This window comes from Heterodontus francisci, chromosome 8 (genome assembly GCF_036365525.1).
Source record: "Heterodontus francisci isolate sHetFra1 chromosome 8, sHetFra1.hap1, whole genome shotgun sequence".
In the NCBI taxonomy this organism is placed as follows: Eukaryota; Metazoa; Chordata; class Chondrichthyes; order Heterodontiformes; family Heterodontidae; genus Heterodontus; species Heterodontus francisci.
This window is the reverse complement of record NC_090378.1, coordinates 120,453,645-120,469,925: the sequence shown is the minus strand read 5'-3', so window position 1 is coordinate 120,469,925 and position 16,281 is coordinate 120,453,645. Positions and strand designations below refer to the sequence as shown.

Genomic DNA, 16,281 nt, shown 5'->3' with positions numbered 1-16,281 from the left:
CACATCCCACAGTTATATATCATATATAACAATGGACACAAAGTCCCACCTCCGGTACTGACACATCCCACAGTTATATATAATATATAATAATGGACACACAGTCCCACCTCCGGTACTGACACATCCCACAGTTATATATAATATATAATAATGGACACACAGTCCCACCTCCGGTACTGACACATCCCACAGTTATATATAATATATAATAATGGACACACAGTCCCACCTCCTGTAATGACACATCCCACAGTTATATATAATAAATAATAATGGACATACAATCCCACCTCCTGTACTGACACATCCCACAGTTATATATACTAAATAATAATGGACACACAGTCCCACCTCCCGCACTGACACATCCCACAGTTATATATCATAAATAATAATGGACATACAGTCCCACCTCCTGTAATGACACATCCCACAGTTATATATAATAAATAATAATGGACACACAGTCCCACCTCCTGGACTGACATATCCCACAGTTATATATAATAAATAATAATGGATTCAGAGTCCCACCTCCTGTACTGACACATCCCACAGTTATATATAATAAATAATAATGGACACACATTCCCACCTCCTGTACTGACACATCCCACAGTTATATATAATATATAATAATGGACACACATTCCCACCTCCTGCACTGACACATCCCACAGTTATATATAATATATAATAATGGACACACAGTCCCACCTCCTGTACTGACACATCCCACAGTTATATATACTAAATAATAATGGACACACAGTCCCACCTCCCGCACTGACACATCCCACAGTTATATATAATAAATAATAATGGACATACAGTCCCACCTCCTGTAATGACACATCCCACAGTTATATATAATAAATAATAATGGACACACAGTCCCACCTCCTGTACTGACACATCCCACAGTTATATATACTAAATAATAATGGACACACAGTCCCACCTCCTGTACTGACACATCCCACAGTTATATATACTAAATAATAATGGACACACAGTCCCACCTCCTGTACTGACACATCCCACAGTTATATATACTAAATAATAATGGACACACAGTCCCACCTCCTGTACTGACACATCCCACAGTTATATATACTAAATAATAATGGACACACAGTCCCACCTCCTGTACTGACACATCCCACAGTTATATATACTAAATAATAATGGACACACAGTCCCACCTCCTGTACTGACACATCCCACAGTTATATATACTAAATAATAATGGACACACAGTCCCACCTCCTGTACTGACACATCCCACAGTTATATATACTAAATAATAATGGACACACAGTCCCACCTCCTGTACTGACACATCCCACAGTTATATATACTAAATAATAATGGACACACAGTCCCACCTCCTGTACTGACACATCCCACAGTTATATATACTAAATAATAATGGACACACAGTCCCACCTCCTGTACTGACACATCCCACAGTTATATATACTAAATAATAATGGACACACAGTCCCACCTCCTGTACTGACACATCCCACAGTTATATATACTAAATAATAATGGACACACAGTCCCACCTCCTGTACTGACACATCCCACAGTTATATATACTAAATAATAATGGACACACAGTCCCACCTCCTGTACTGACACATCCCACAGTTATATATACTAAATAATAATGGACACACAGTGCCACCTCCTGTACTGACACATCCCACAGTTATATATAATAAATAATAATGGACACACAGTGCCACCTCCTGCACTGACACATCCCACAGTTATATCTAAGATATAATAATGAAAACACAGTCTCACTTCCGGTACTGACACATCCCACAGTTATATATAATAAATAATATTGGACACACAGTCCCACCTCCTGTAATGACACATCCCACAGTTATATATACTAAATAATAATGGACACACAGTCCCACCTCCTGTACTGACACATCCCACAGTTATATATACTAAATAATAATGGACACACAGTCCCACCTCCTGTACTGACACATCCCACAGTTATATATACTAAATAATAATGGACACACAGTCCCACCTCCTGTACTGACACATCCCACAGTTATATATACTAAATAATAATGGACACACAGTGCCACCTCCTGTACTGACACATCCCACAGTTATATATAATAAATAATAATGGACACACAGTGCCACCTCCTGCACTGACACATCCCACAGTTATATCTAAGATATAATAATGAAAACACAGTCTCACTTCCGGTACTGACACATCCCACAGTTATATATAATAAATAATAATGGACACACAGTGCCACCTCCTGCACTGACACATCCCACAGTTATATCTAAGATATAATAATGAAAACACAGTCTCACTTCCGGTACTGACACATCCCACAGTTATATATAATATATAATAATGCACACACAGTCCCACCTCCTGTACTGACACATCCCACAGTTATATATAATATATAATAATGGATTCACAGTCCCACCTCCTGTACTGACACATCCCACAGTTATATATAATAAATAATATTGGACACACAGTCCCACCTCCTGCACTGAAACGTCCCACAGTTATATATAATATATAATAATGCACACACAGTCCCACCTCCTGCACTGACACATCCCACAGTTATAAATAATATATAATAATGGATTCACAGTCCCACCTCCTGTACTGACACATCCCACAATTATATATAATATATAATAATGGACACACATTCCCACCTCCTGCACTGACACATCCCACAGTTATAAATAATATATAATAATGGATTCACAGTCCCACCTCCTGTACTGACACATCCCACAATTATATATAATATATAATAATGGACACACAGTCCCTCCTCCTGGACTGACACATCCCACAGTTATATATAATAAATAATAATGGACACACATTCCCACCTCCTGTACTGACACATCCCACAGTTATATATAATAAATAATAATGGACACACATTCCCACCTCCTGTACTGACACATCCCACAGTTATATATAATGAATAATAATGGACACACATTCCCACCTCCTGTACTGACACATCCCACAGTTATATATAATAAATAATAATGGACACACAGTCCCACCTCCTGTACTGACACATCCCACAGTTATATATAATAAATAATAATGGACACACATTCCCACCTCCTGTACTGACACATCCCACAGTTATATATAATAAATAATAATGGACACACATTCGCACCTCCTGTACTGACACATCCCACAGTTATATATAATAAATAATAATGGACACACATTCCCACCTCCGGTACTGACACATCCCACAGTTATATATAATAAATAATAATGGACACACAGTCCCACCTCCTGTACTGACACATCCCACAGTTATATATAATATATAATAATGGACACACAGTCCCACCTCCTGTACTGACACTTCCCACAGTTATATATAATATATAATAATGGACACACAGTCCCACCTCCTGTAATGACACATCCCACAGTTATATATAATAAATAATAATGGACATACAGTCCCACCTCCTGTACTGACACATCCCACAGTTATATATACTAAATAATAATGGACACACAGTCCCACCTCCCGCACTGACACATCCCACAGTTATATATAATAAATAATAATGGACATACAGTCCCACTCCTGTACTGACACATCCCACAGTTATATATACTAAATAATAATGGACACACAGTCCCACCTCCTGTAATGACACATCCCACAGTTATATATAATAAATAATAATGGACATACAGTCCCACCTCCTGTAATGACACATCCCACAGTTATATATAATAAATAATAATGGACATACAGTCCCACCTCCTGTACTGACACATCCCACAGTTATATATACTAAATAATAATGGACACACAGTCCCACCTCCTGTACTGACACATCCCAGAGTTATATATAATATATAATAATGGACACATAGTCTCACATCCTGTACTGACACATCCCACAGTTATATAAAATAAATAATAATGGACAAACAGTCTCACATCCTGTACTGACACATCCCACAGTTATATAAAATAAATAATAATGGACACACAGTCTCACATCCTGTACTGACACATCCCACATTTCTATATAATAAATAATAATGGAAACAAAGTCCCACCTCCTGGACTGACACATCCAACAGTTATATATAATAAATAATATTGGACACACAGTCTCACATCCTGTACTGACACATCCCACTGTTATATATAATAAATAATAATGGACACACAATCCCACCTCCTGCACTGACACATCCCACAGTTATATATAATATAAAATAATGGACACACAGTCCCACTTCCTGCACTGACAGATCCCACAGTTATATATATATAAAATAATGCACACACTGTCCCACTTCCTGCACTGACACATCCCACAGTTATATATAATATATAATAATGGACACACAGTCCCACCACCTGCAATGACACATCCCACAGTTATATCTAATATGTAATAATGGACACACAGTCCCACCTCCTGCACTGACACATCCCACAATAATATATAAGATATAACAATGGACACACAGTCCCACCTCCTGTACTGACACATCCCACAGTTATATATAATAAATAATAATGGACACACAGTCCCACCTCCTGTACTGACACATCCCACAGTTATATATAATAATGGACACACAGTCCCACCTCCTGTACTGACACATCCCACAGTTATATATAATAAATAATAATGGACACACAGTCCCACCTCCTGTACTGACACATCCCATAGTTATATATAATAATGGACACACAGTCCCACCTCCTGTACTGACACTCCCACAGTTATATATACTAAATAATAATGGTCACATAGTCCCACCTCCTGTACTGACACATCCCACAGTTATATATACTAAATAATAATGGACACACAGTCCCACCTCCTGTACTGACACATCCCAGAGTTATATATAATATATAATAATGGACACACGGTCTCACATCCTGTACTGACACATCCCACAGTTATATATAATATATAATAATGGATTCACAGTCCCACCTCCTGTACTGACACATCCCACAGTTATATATAATAAATAATATTGGACACACAGTCCCACCTCCTGCACTGAAACGTCCCACAGTTATATATAATATATAATAATGCACACACAGTCCCACCTCCTGTACTGACACATCCCACAGTTATATATAATATATAATAATGGATTCACAGTCCCACCTCCTGTACTGACACATCCCACAGTTATATATAATAAATAATATTGGACACACAGTCCCACCTCCTGCACTGAAACGTCCCACAGTTATATATAATATATAATAATGCACACACAGTCCCACCTCCTGTACTGACACATCCCACAGTTATAAATAATATATAATAATGGATTCACAGTCCCACCTCCTGTACTGACACATCCCACAGTGAGAAATAATATATAATAATAGACACACAGTCCCACCTCCTGTACTGACACGTCCCACAGTTATATATAATATATAATAATGGACACACAGTCCCTCCTCCTGGACTGACACATCCCACAGTTATATATAATAAATAATAATGGACACACATTCCCACCTCCTGTACTGACACATCCCACAGTTATATATAATAAATAATAATGGACACACAGTCCCACCTCCTGTACTGACACATCCCACAGTTATATATCATATATAACAATGGACACAAAGTCCCACCTCCGGTACTGACACATCCCACAGTTATATATAATATATAATAATGGACACACAGTCCCACCTCCTGTAATGACACATCCCACAGTTATATATAATAAATAATAATGGACATACAGTCCCACCTCCTGTACTGACACATCCCACAGTTATATATACTAAATAATAATGGACACACAGTCCCACCTCCTGCACTGACACATCCCACAGTTATATATAATAAATAATAATGGACATACAGTCCCACCTCCTGTACTGACACATCCCACAGTTATATATACTAAATAATAATGGACACACAGTCCCACCTCCTGTAATGACACATCCCACAGTTATATATAATAAATAATAATGGACATACAGTCCCACCTCCTGTAATGACACATCCCACAGTTATATATAATAAATAATAATGGACATACAGTCCCACCTCCTGTGCTGACACATCCCACAGTTATATATACTAAATAATAATGGACACACAGTCCCACCTCCTGTACTGACACATCCCAGAGTTATATATAATATATAATAATGGACACATAGTCTCACATCCTGTACTGACACATCCCACAGTTATATAAAATAAATAATAATGGACACACAGTCTCACAACCTGTACTGACACATCCCACATTTCTATATAATAAATAATAATGGAAACAAAGTCCCACCTCCTGGACTGACACATCCAACAGTTATATATAATAAATAATATTGGACACACAGTCTCACATCCTGTACTGACACATCCCACTGTTATATATAATAAATAATAATGGACACACAGTCCCACCTCCTGTACTGACACATCCCACAGTTATATATAATATAAAATAATGGACACACTGTCCCACTTCCTGCACTGACACATCCCACAGTTATATATAATATATAATAATGGACACACAGTCCCACCACCTGCAATGACACATCCCACAGTTATATCTAATATGTAATAATGGACACACAGTCCCACCTCCTGCACTGACACATCCCACAATAATATATAATATATAACAATGGACACACAGTCCCACCTCCTGTACTGACACATCCCACAGTTATATATAATAAATAATAATGGACACACAGTCCCACCTCCTGTACTGACACATCCCATAGTTATATATACTAAATAATAATGGTCACATAGTCCCACCTCCTGTACTGACACATCCCAGAGTTATATATAATATATAATAATGGACACACAGTCCCACCTCCTGTACTGACACTCCCACAGTTATATATACTAAATAATAATGGTCACATAGTCCCACCTCCTGTACTGACACATCCCACAGTTATATATACTAAATAATAATGGACACACAGTCCCACCTCCTGTACTGACACATCCCAGAGTTATATATAATATATAATAATGGACACACGGTCTCACATCCTGTACTGACACATCCCACAGTTATATATAATATATAATAATGGATTCACAGTCCCACCTCCTGTACTGACACATCCCACAGTTATATATAATAAATAATATTGGACACACAGTCCCACCTCCTGCACTGAAACGTCCCACAGTTATATATAATATATAATAATGCACACACAGTCCCACCTCCTGTACTGACACATCCCACAGTTATATATAATATATAATAATGGATTTACAGTCCCACCTCCTGTACTGACACATCCCACAGTGAGAAATAATATATAATAATAGACACACAGTCCCACCTCCTGTACTGACACATCCAACAGTTATATATAATAAATAATATTGGACACACAGTCCCACCTCCTGCACTGACATGTCCCACTTTTATATATAGTATATAATAATGGACACACAGTCCCACCTCCTGCACTGACACGTCCCACAGTTATATATAATATATAATAATGGACACACAGTCCCTCCTCCTGGACTGACACATCCCACAGTTATATATAATAAATAATAATGGACACACATTCCCACCTCCTGTACTGACACATCCCACAGTTATATATAATAAATAATAATGGACACACAGTCCCACCTCCTGTACTGACACATCCCACAGTTATATTTAATATATAATAATGGACACACAGGCCCACCTACTGTTCTGATACATACCACAGTTATATATCATATATAACAATGGACACAAAGTCCCACCTCCTGTACTGACACATCCCACAGTTATACATAATATATAATAATGGACACACAGTCCCACCTCCTGTAATGACACATCCCACAGTTATATATAATAAATAATAATGGACACACAGTCCCACCTCCTGTACTGACACATCCCCAGTTATATATACTAAATAATAATGGACACACAGCCCCACCTCCTGTACTGACACATCCCAGAGTTATATATAATATATAATAATGGACACACAGTCCCACCTCCTGTGCTGACACATCCCACAGTTATATATAATATAAAATAATGGACACACTGTCCCACTTCCTGCACTGACACATCCCACAGTTATATATAATATATAATAACGGACACACAGTCCCACCACCTGCAATGACACATCCCACAGTTTTATCTAATATGTAATAATGGACACACAGTCCCACCTCCTGCACTGACACATCCCACAGTTATATCTAATATATAATAATGGACATACAGTCCCACTTCCTGTACTGACACATCCCACAGTTATATATAATATATAATAACGGACACACAGTCCCACCACCTGCAATGACACATCCCACAGTTATATCTAATATGTAATAATGGACACACAGTCCCACCTCCTGTACTGACACATCCCACAGTTATATATAATATAAAATAATGGACACACAGTCCCACCTCCTGTACTGACACATCCCACAGTTATATATAATATATAATAACGGACACACAGTCACACCTCCTGAACTGACACATCCCACAGTTATATATAATATATAATAATGGACACACAGTCCCACCTCCTGTACTGACACATCCCACAGTTAGATATAATATTTAATAATGGACACACAGTCCCACTTCCTGCACTGACACATCCCACAGTTATATCTAATATATAATAATGGACACACAGTCCCACCTCCTGTACTGACACATCCCACAGTTATATATAATATAAAATAATGGACACACTGTCCCACTTCCTGCACTGACACATCCCACAGTTATATACAATATATAATAATGGACACACTGTCCCACCTCCTGTACTGACACATCCCACAGTTATATATTATAGATAATAATGGACACACTGTCCTACCTCCTGTACTTACACATCCCACAGTTAGATATAATATATAATAATGGACACACAGTCCCACCTCCTGTAGTGACATGTCCCACAGTTATATATAATTTATAATAATGGACACACAGTCCAAACTCCGGTACTGACACGTCCCACAATAATATATAATATATACTCATAGACACACAGTCCCACCTACTGTACTGACACATCCCACAGTTATATATAATATATAATAATGGACACACAGTCGCACCTCCTGTACTGACACATCCCAGAGTTATATATAATAAATAATAATGGACACACAGTCCCACCTCCTGTACTGACACATCCCACAGTTATCTATAATAATGGACACACAGTCCCACCTCCTGTACTGACACATCCCACAGTTATATATAATAATGGACACACAGTCCCACCTCCTGTACTGACACATCCCACAGTTATATATAATAAATAATAATGGACACACAGTCCCACCTCCTGTACTGACACATCCCACAGTTATATATCATATATAACAATGGACACAAAGTCCCACCTCCGGTACTGACACATTCCACAGTTATATATAATATATAATAATGGACACACAGTCCCACCTCCGGTACTGACACATCCCACAGTTATATATAATATATAATAATGGACACACAGTCCCAGCTCCTGTACTGACACATCCCACAGTTATATATACTAAATAATAATGAACACACAGTCCCGCCTCCTGCACTGACACATCCCACAGTTATATATAATAAATAATAATGGACATACAGTCCCACCTCCTGTACTGACACATCCCACAGTTATATATACTAAATAATAATGGACACACAGTCCCACCTCCTGTAATGACACATCCCACAGTTATATATAATAAATAATAATGGACATACAGTCCCACCTCCTGTAATGACACATCCCACAGTTATATATAATAAATAATAATGGACATACAGTCCCACCTCCTGTACTGACACATCCCACAGTTATATATAATAAATAATAATGGACATACAGTCCCACCTCCTGTGCTGACACATCCCACAGTTATATATACTAAATAATAATGGACACACAGTCCCACCTCCTGTACTGACACATCCCAGAGTTATATATAATATATAATAATGGACACATAGTCTCACATCCTGTACTGACACATCCCACAGTTATATAAAATAAATAATAATGGACACACAGTCTCACAACCTGTACTGACACATCCCACATTTCTATATAATAAATAATAATGGAAACAAAGTCCCACCTCCTGGACTGACACATCCAACAGTTATATATAATAAATAATATTGGACACACAGTCTCACATCCTGTACTGACACATCCCACAGTTATATATAATATATAATAATGGACACACAGTCCCACCTCCTGTACTGACACATCCCACAGTTATATCTAATATATAATAATGGACACACAGTCCCACCTCCTGTACTGACACATCCCACAGTTATATATAATATAAAATAATGGACACACAGTCCCACCTCCTGCACTGACACATCCCACAGTTATATATAATATAAAATAATGGACACACAGTCCCACCTCCTGCACTGACACATCCCACAGTTATATATAATATAAAATAATGGACACACAGTCCCACCTCCTGCACTGACACATCCCACAGTTATATATAATATAAAATAATGGACACACAGTCCCACCTCCTGTACTGACACATCCCACAGTTATATATAATAAATAATAATGGACACACAGTTCCACCTCCTGTACTGACACATCCCACAGTTATATATAATAAATAATAATGGACACACAGTTCCACCTCCTGTACTGACACATCCCACAGTTATATATAATAATGGACACACAGTCCCACCTCCTGTACTGACACATCCCACAGTTATATATAATAAATAATAATGGACACACAGTCCCACCTCCTGCACTGACACATCCCAGAGTTATATATAATATATAATAATGGACACACAGTCCCACCTCCCGCACTGACACATCCCACAGTTATATATAATATATAATAATGGACACATAGTCTCACATCCTGTACTGACACATCCCACAGTTATATATAATAAATAATAATGGACACACAGTCCCACCTCCTGCACTGACACATCCCAGAGTTATATATAATATATAATAATGGACACACAGTCCCACCTCCCGCACTGACACATCCCACAGTTATATATAATATATAATAATGGACACATAGTCTCACATCCTGCACTGACACATCCCACAGTTATATAAAATAAATAATAATGGAAACAAAGTCCCACCTCCTGGACTGACACATCCAACAGTTATATATAATAAATAATATTGGACACACAGTCTCACATCCTGTACTGACACATCCCACAGTTATATAAAATAAATAATAATGGAAACAAAGTCCCACCTCCTGGACTGACACATCCAACAGTTATATATAATAAATAATATTGGACACACAGTCCCACCTCCTGCACTGACACATCCCAGAGTTATATATAATATATAATAATGGACACACAGTCCCACCTCCCGCACTGACACATCCCACAGTTATATATAATATATAATAATGGACACATAGTCTCACATCCTGTACTGACACATCCCACAGTTATATAAAATAAATAATAATGGAAACAAAGTCCCACCTCCTGGACTGACACATCCAACAGTTATATATAATATATAATAATGGACACACAGTCCCACCTCCCGCACTGACACATCCCACAGTTATATATAATATATAATAATGGACACATAGTCTCACATCCTGTACTGACACTTCCCACAGTTATATAAAATAAATAATAATGGAAACAAAGTCCCACCTCCTGGACTGACACATCCAACAGTTATATATAATATATAATAATGGACGCACAGTCCCACCTCCTGTACTGACACATCCCACGGTTATATATAATATATAATAATGGACACACAGTCGCACCTCCTGTACTGACACATCCCACAGTTATATATATATAAAATAATGCACACACAGTCCCACCTCCTGTACTGACACATCCCACAGTTATATCTAATATATAATAATGGACACACAGTCCCACTTCCTGCACTGACACATCCCACAGTTATATATAATATAAAATAATGGACACACAGTCCCACCTCCTGTACTGACACATCCCACAGTTATATATAATATAAAATAATGGACACACAGTCCCACCTCCTGCACTGACACATCCCACAGTTATATATAATATAAAATAATGGACACACAGTCCCACCTCCTGTACTGACACATCCCACAGTTATATATAATATATAATAATGGTCACACAGTCCCACCTCCTGTTTTGACACATCCCACAGTTATATATAATAAATAATAATGGACACACAGTTCCACCTCCTGTACTGACACATCCCACAGTTATATATAATAAATAATAATGGACACACAGTCCCACCTCCTGTACTGACACATCCCATAGTTATATATACTAAATAATAATGGTCACATAGTCCCACCTCCTGTACTGACACATCCCAGAGTTATATATAATATATAATAATGGACACACAGTCCCACCTCCTGTACAAACACATCCCAGAGTTATATATAATATATAATAATGGACACACAGTCCCACCTCCTGTACTGACACTCCCACAGTTATATATACTAAATAATAATGGTCACATAGTCCCACCTCCTGTACTGACACATCCCACAGTTATATATACTAAATAATAATGGACACACAGTCCCACCTCCTGTACTGACACATCCCAGAGTTATATATAATATATAATAATGGACACACGGTCTCACATCCTGTACTGACACATCCCACAGTTATATATAATATATAATAATGGATTCACAGTCCCACCTCCTGTACTGACACATCCCACAGTTATATATAATAAATAATATTGGACACACAGTCCCACCTCCTGCACTGAAACGTCCCACAGTTATATATAATATATAATAATGCACACACAGTCCCACCTCCTGTACTGACACATCCCACAGTTATATATAATATATAATAATGGATTTACAGTCCCACCTCCTGTACTGACACATCCCACAGTGAGAAATAATATATAATAATAAACACACAGTCCCACCTCCTGTACTGACACATCCAACAGTTATATATAATAAATAATATTGGACACACAGTCCCACCTCCTGTACTGACACATCCCACAGTTATATATAATATATAATAATGGATTTACAGTCCCACCTCCTGTACTGACACATCCCACAGTGAGAAATAATATATAATAATAGACACACAGTCCCACCTCCTGTACTGACACATCCAACAGTTATATATAATAAATAATATTGGACACACAGTCCCACCTCCTGCACTGACATGTCCCACAGTTATATATAGTATATAATAATGGACACACAGTCCCACCTCCTGCACTGACACGTCCCACAGTTATATATAATATATAATAATGGACACACAGTCCCTCCTCCTGGACTGACACATCCCACAGTTATATATAATAAATAATAATGGACACACATTCCCACCTCCTGTACTGACACATCCCACAGTTATATATAATAAATAATAATGGACACACAGTCCCACCTCCTGTACTGACACATCCCACAGTTATATTTAATATATAATAATGGACACACAGGCCCACCTACTGTTCTGATACATACCACAGTTATATATCATATATAACAATGGACACAAAGTCCCACCTCCTGTACTGACACATCCCACAGTTATACATAATATATAATAATGGACACAAAGTCCCACCTCCTGTAAAGACACATCCCACAGTTATATATAATAAATAATAATGGACACACAGTCCCACCTCCTGTACTGACACATCCCCAGTTATATATACTAAATAATAATGGACACACAGCCCCACCTCCTGTACTGACACATCCCAGAGTTATATATAATATATAATAATGGACACACAGTCCCACCTCCTGTGCTGACACATCCCACAGTTATATATAATATAAAATAATGGACACACGGTCCCACCTCCTGCACTGACACATCCCACAGTTATATCTAATATATAATAATGGACATACAGTCCCACCTCCTGTACTGACACATCCCACAGTTAGATATAATATATAATAACGGACACACAGTCCCACCACCTGCAATGACACATCCCACAGTTATATCTAATATGTAATAATGGACACACAGTCCCAGTTCCTGCACTGACACATCCCACAGTTATATCTAATATATAATAATAGACACACAGTCCCACCTCCTGTACTGACACATCCCACAGTTATATATAATATAAAATAATGGACACACAGTCCCACCTCCTGTACTGACACATCCCACAGTTATATATAATATATAATAACGGACACACAGTCACACCTCCTGAACTGACACATCCCACAGTTATATATAATATATAATAATGGACACACAGTCCCACCTCCTGTACTGACACATCCCACAGTTATATATAATATTTAATAATGGACACACAGTCCCACTTCCTGCACTGACACATCCCACAGTTATATCTAATATATAATAATGGACACACAGTCCCACCTCCTGTACTGACACATCCCACAGTTATATATAATATAAAATAATGGACACACTGTCCCACTTCCTGCACTGACACATCCCACAGTTTTATATAATATATAATAATGGACACACTGTCCCACCTCCTGTACTGACACATCCCACAGTTATATATTATAGATAATAATGGACACACTGTCCTACCTCCTGTACTTACACATCCCACAGTTAGATATAATATATAATAATGGACACACAGTCCCACCTCCTGTAGTGACATGTCCCACAGTTATATATAATTTATAATAATGGACACACAGTCCAAACTCCGGTACTGACACGTCCCACAATAATATATAATATATACTCATAGACACACAGTCCCACCTACTGTACTGACACATCCCACAGTTATATATAATATATAATAATGGACACACAGTCGCACCTCCTGTACTGACACATCCCAGAGTTATATATAATAAATAATAATGGACACACAGTCCCACCTCCTGTACTGACACATCCCACAGTTATCTATAATAATGGACACACAGTCCCACCTCCTGTACTGACACATCCCACAGTTATATATAATAATGGACACACAGTCCCACCTCCTGTACTGACACATCCCACAGTTATATATAATAAATAATAATGGACACACAGTCCCACCTCCTGTACTGACGCATCCCATAGTTATATATAATAATGGACACACAGTCCCACCTCCTGCACTGACACATCCCACAATAATATATAATATATAACAATGGATACACAGTCCCACCTCCTGTACTGACACATCCCAGAGTTATATATAATAAATAATAATGGACACACAGTCCCACCTCCTGTACTGACACATCCCACAGTTATATATAATAATGGACACACAGTCCCACCTCCTGTACTGACACATCCCACAATCATATATAATATATAATAATGGACACACAGTCCCACCTCCTGTACTGACACGTCCCACAGTTATATATAATAAATAATAATTGACACACAGTCCCACCTCCTGTACTGACACATCCCACAGTTATATATAACATATAATAATGGACACACAGTCCCACCTCCTGTACTGACACATCCCACAATTATATATAACAAATAATAATGGAAACACAGTCCCACCTCCTGTCCTGACACATCCCACAGTTATATATCATAAATAATAATGGAAACACAGTCCCACCTCCTGTACTAACACATCCTCCAGTTATATATAATATATATTAATGGACACACTGTCCCACCTCCTGTACTGACACGTCCCACAGTTATATATAATATTTAATAATGGACACACTGTCCTACCTCCTGTACTGACACATCCCACAGTTAGATATAATATATAATAATGGACACACAGTCCCACCTCCTGTAGTGACATGTCCCACAGTTATATATAATTTATAATAATGGACACACAGTCCAAACTCCGGTACTGACACGTCCCACAATAATATATAATATATACTCATAGACACACAGTCCCACCTACTGTACTGACACATCCCACAGTTATATATAATATATAATAATGGACACACAGTCGCACCTCCTGTACTGACACATCCCAGAGATATATATAATAAATAATAATGGACACACAGTCCCACCTCCTGTACTGACACATCCCACAGTTATATATAATAATGGACACACAGTCCCACCTCCTGGACTGACACTTCCCACAGTTATATATAATAATGGACACACAGTCCCACCTCCTGTACTGACACATCCCACAGTTATAT

General features: G+C 37.9%; 1 gene segment (V, D, J or C); it reads left to right on the top strand.

Annotated features, from left to right (window-relative positions):
* Positions 1-16,281, top strand: part of LOC137373115 (Ig kappa chain V region Mem5-like) — a 111,776-nt gene that overhangs the window by 28,292 nt on the left and 67,203 nt on the right.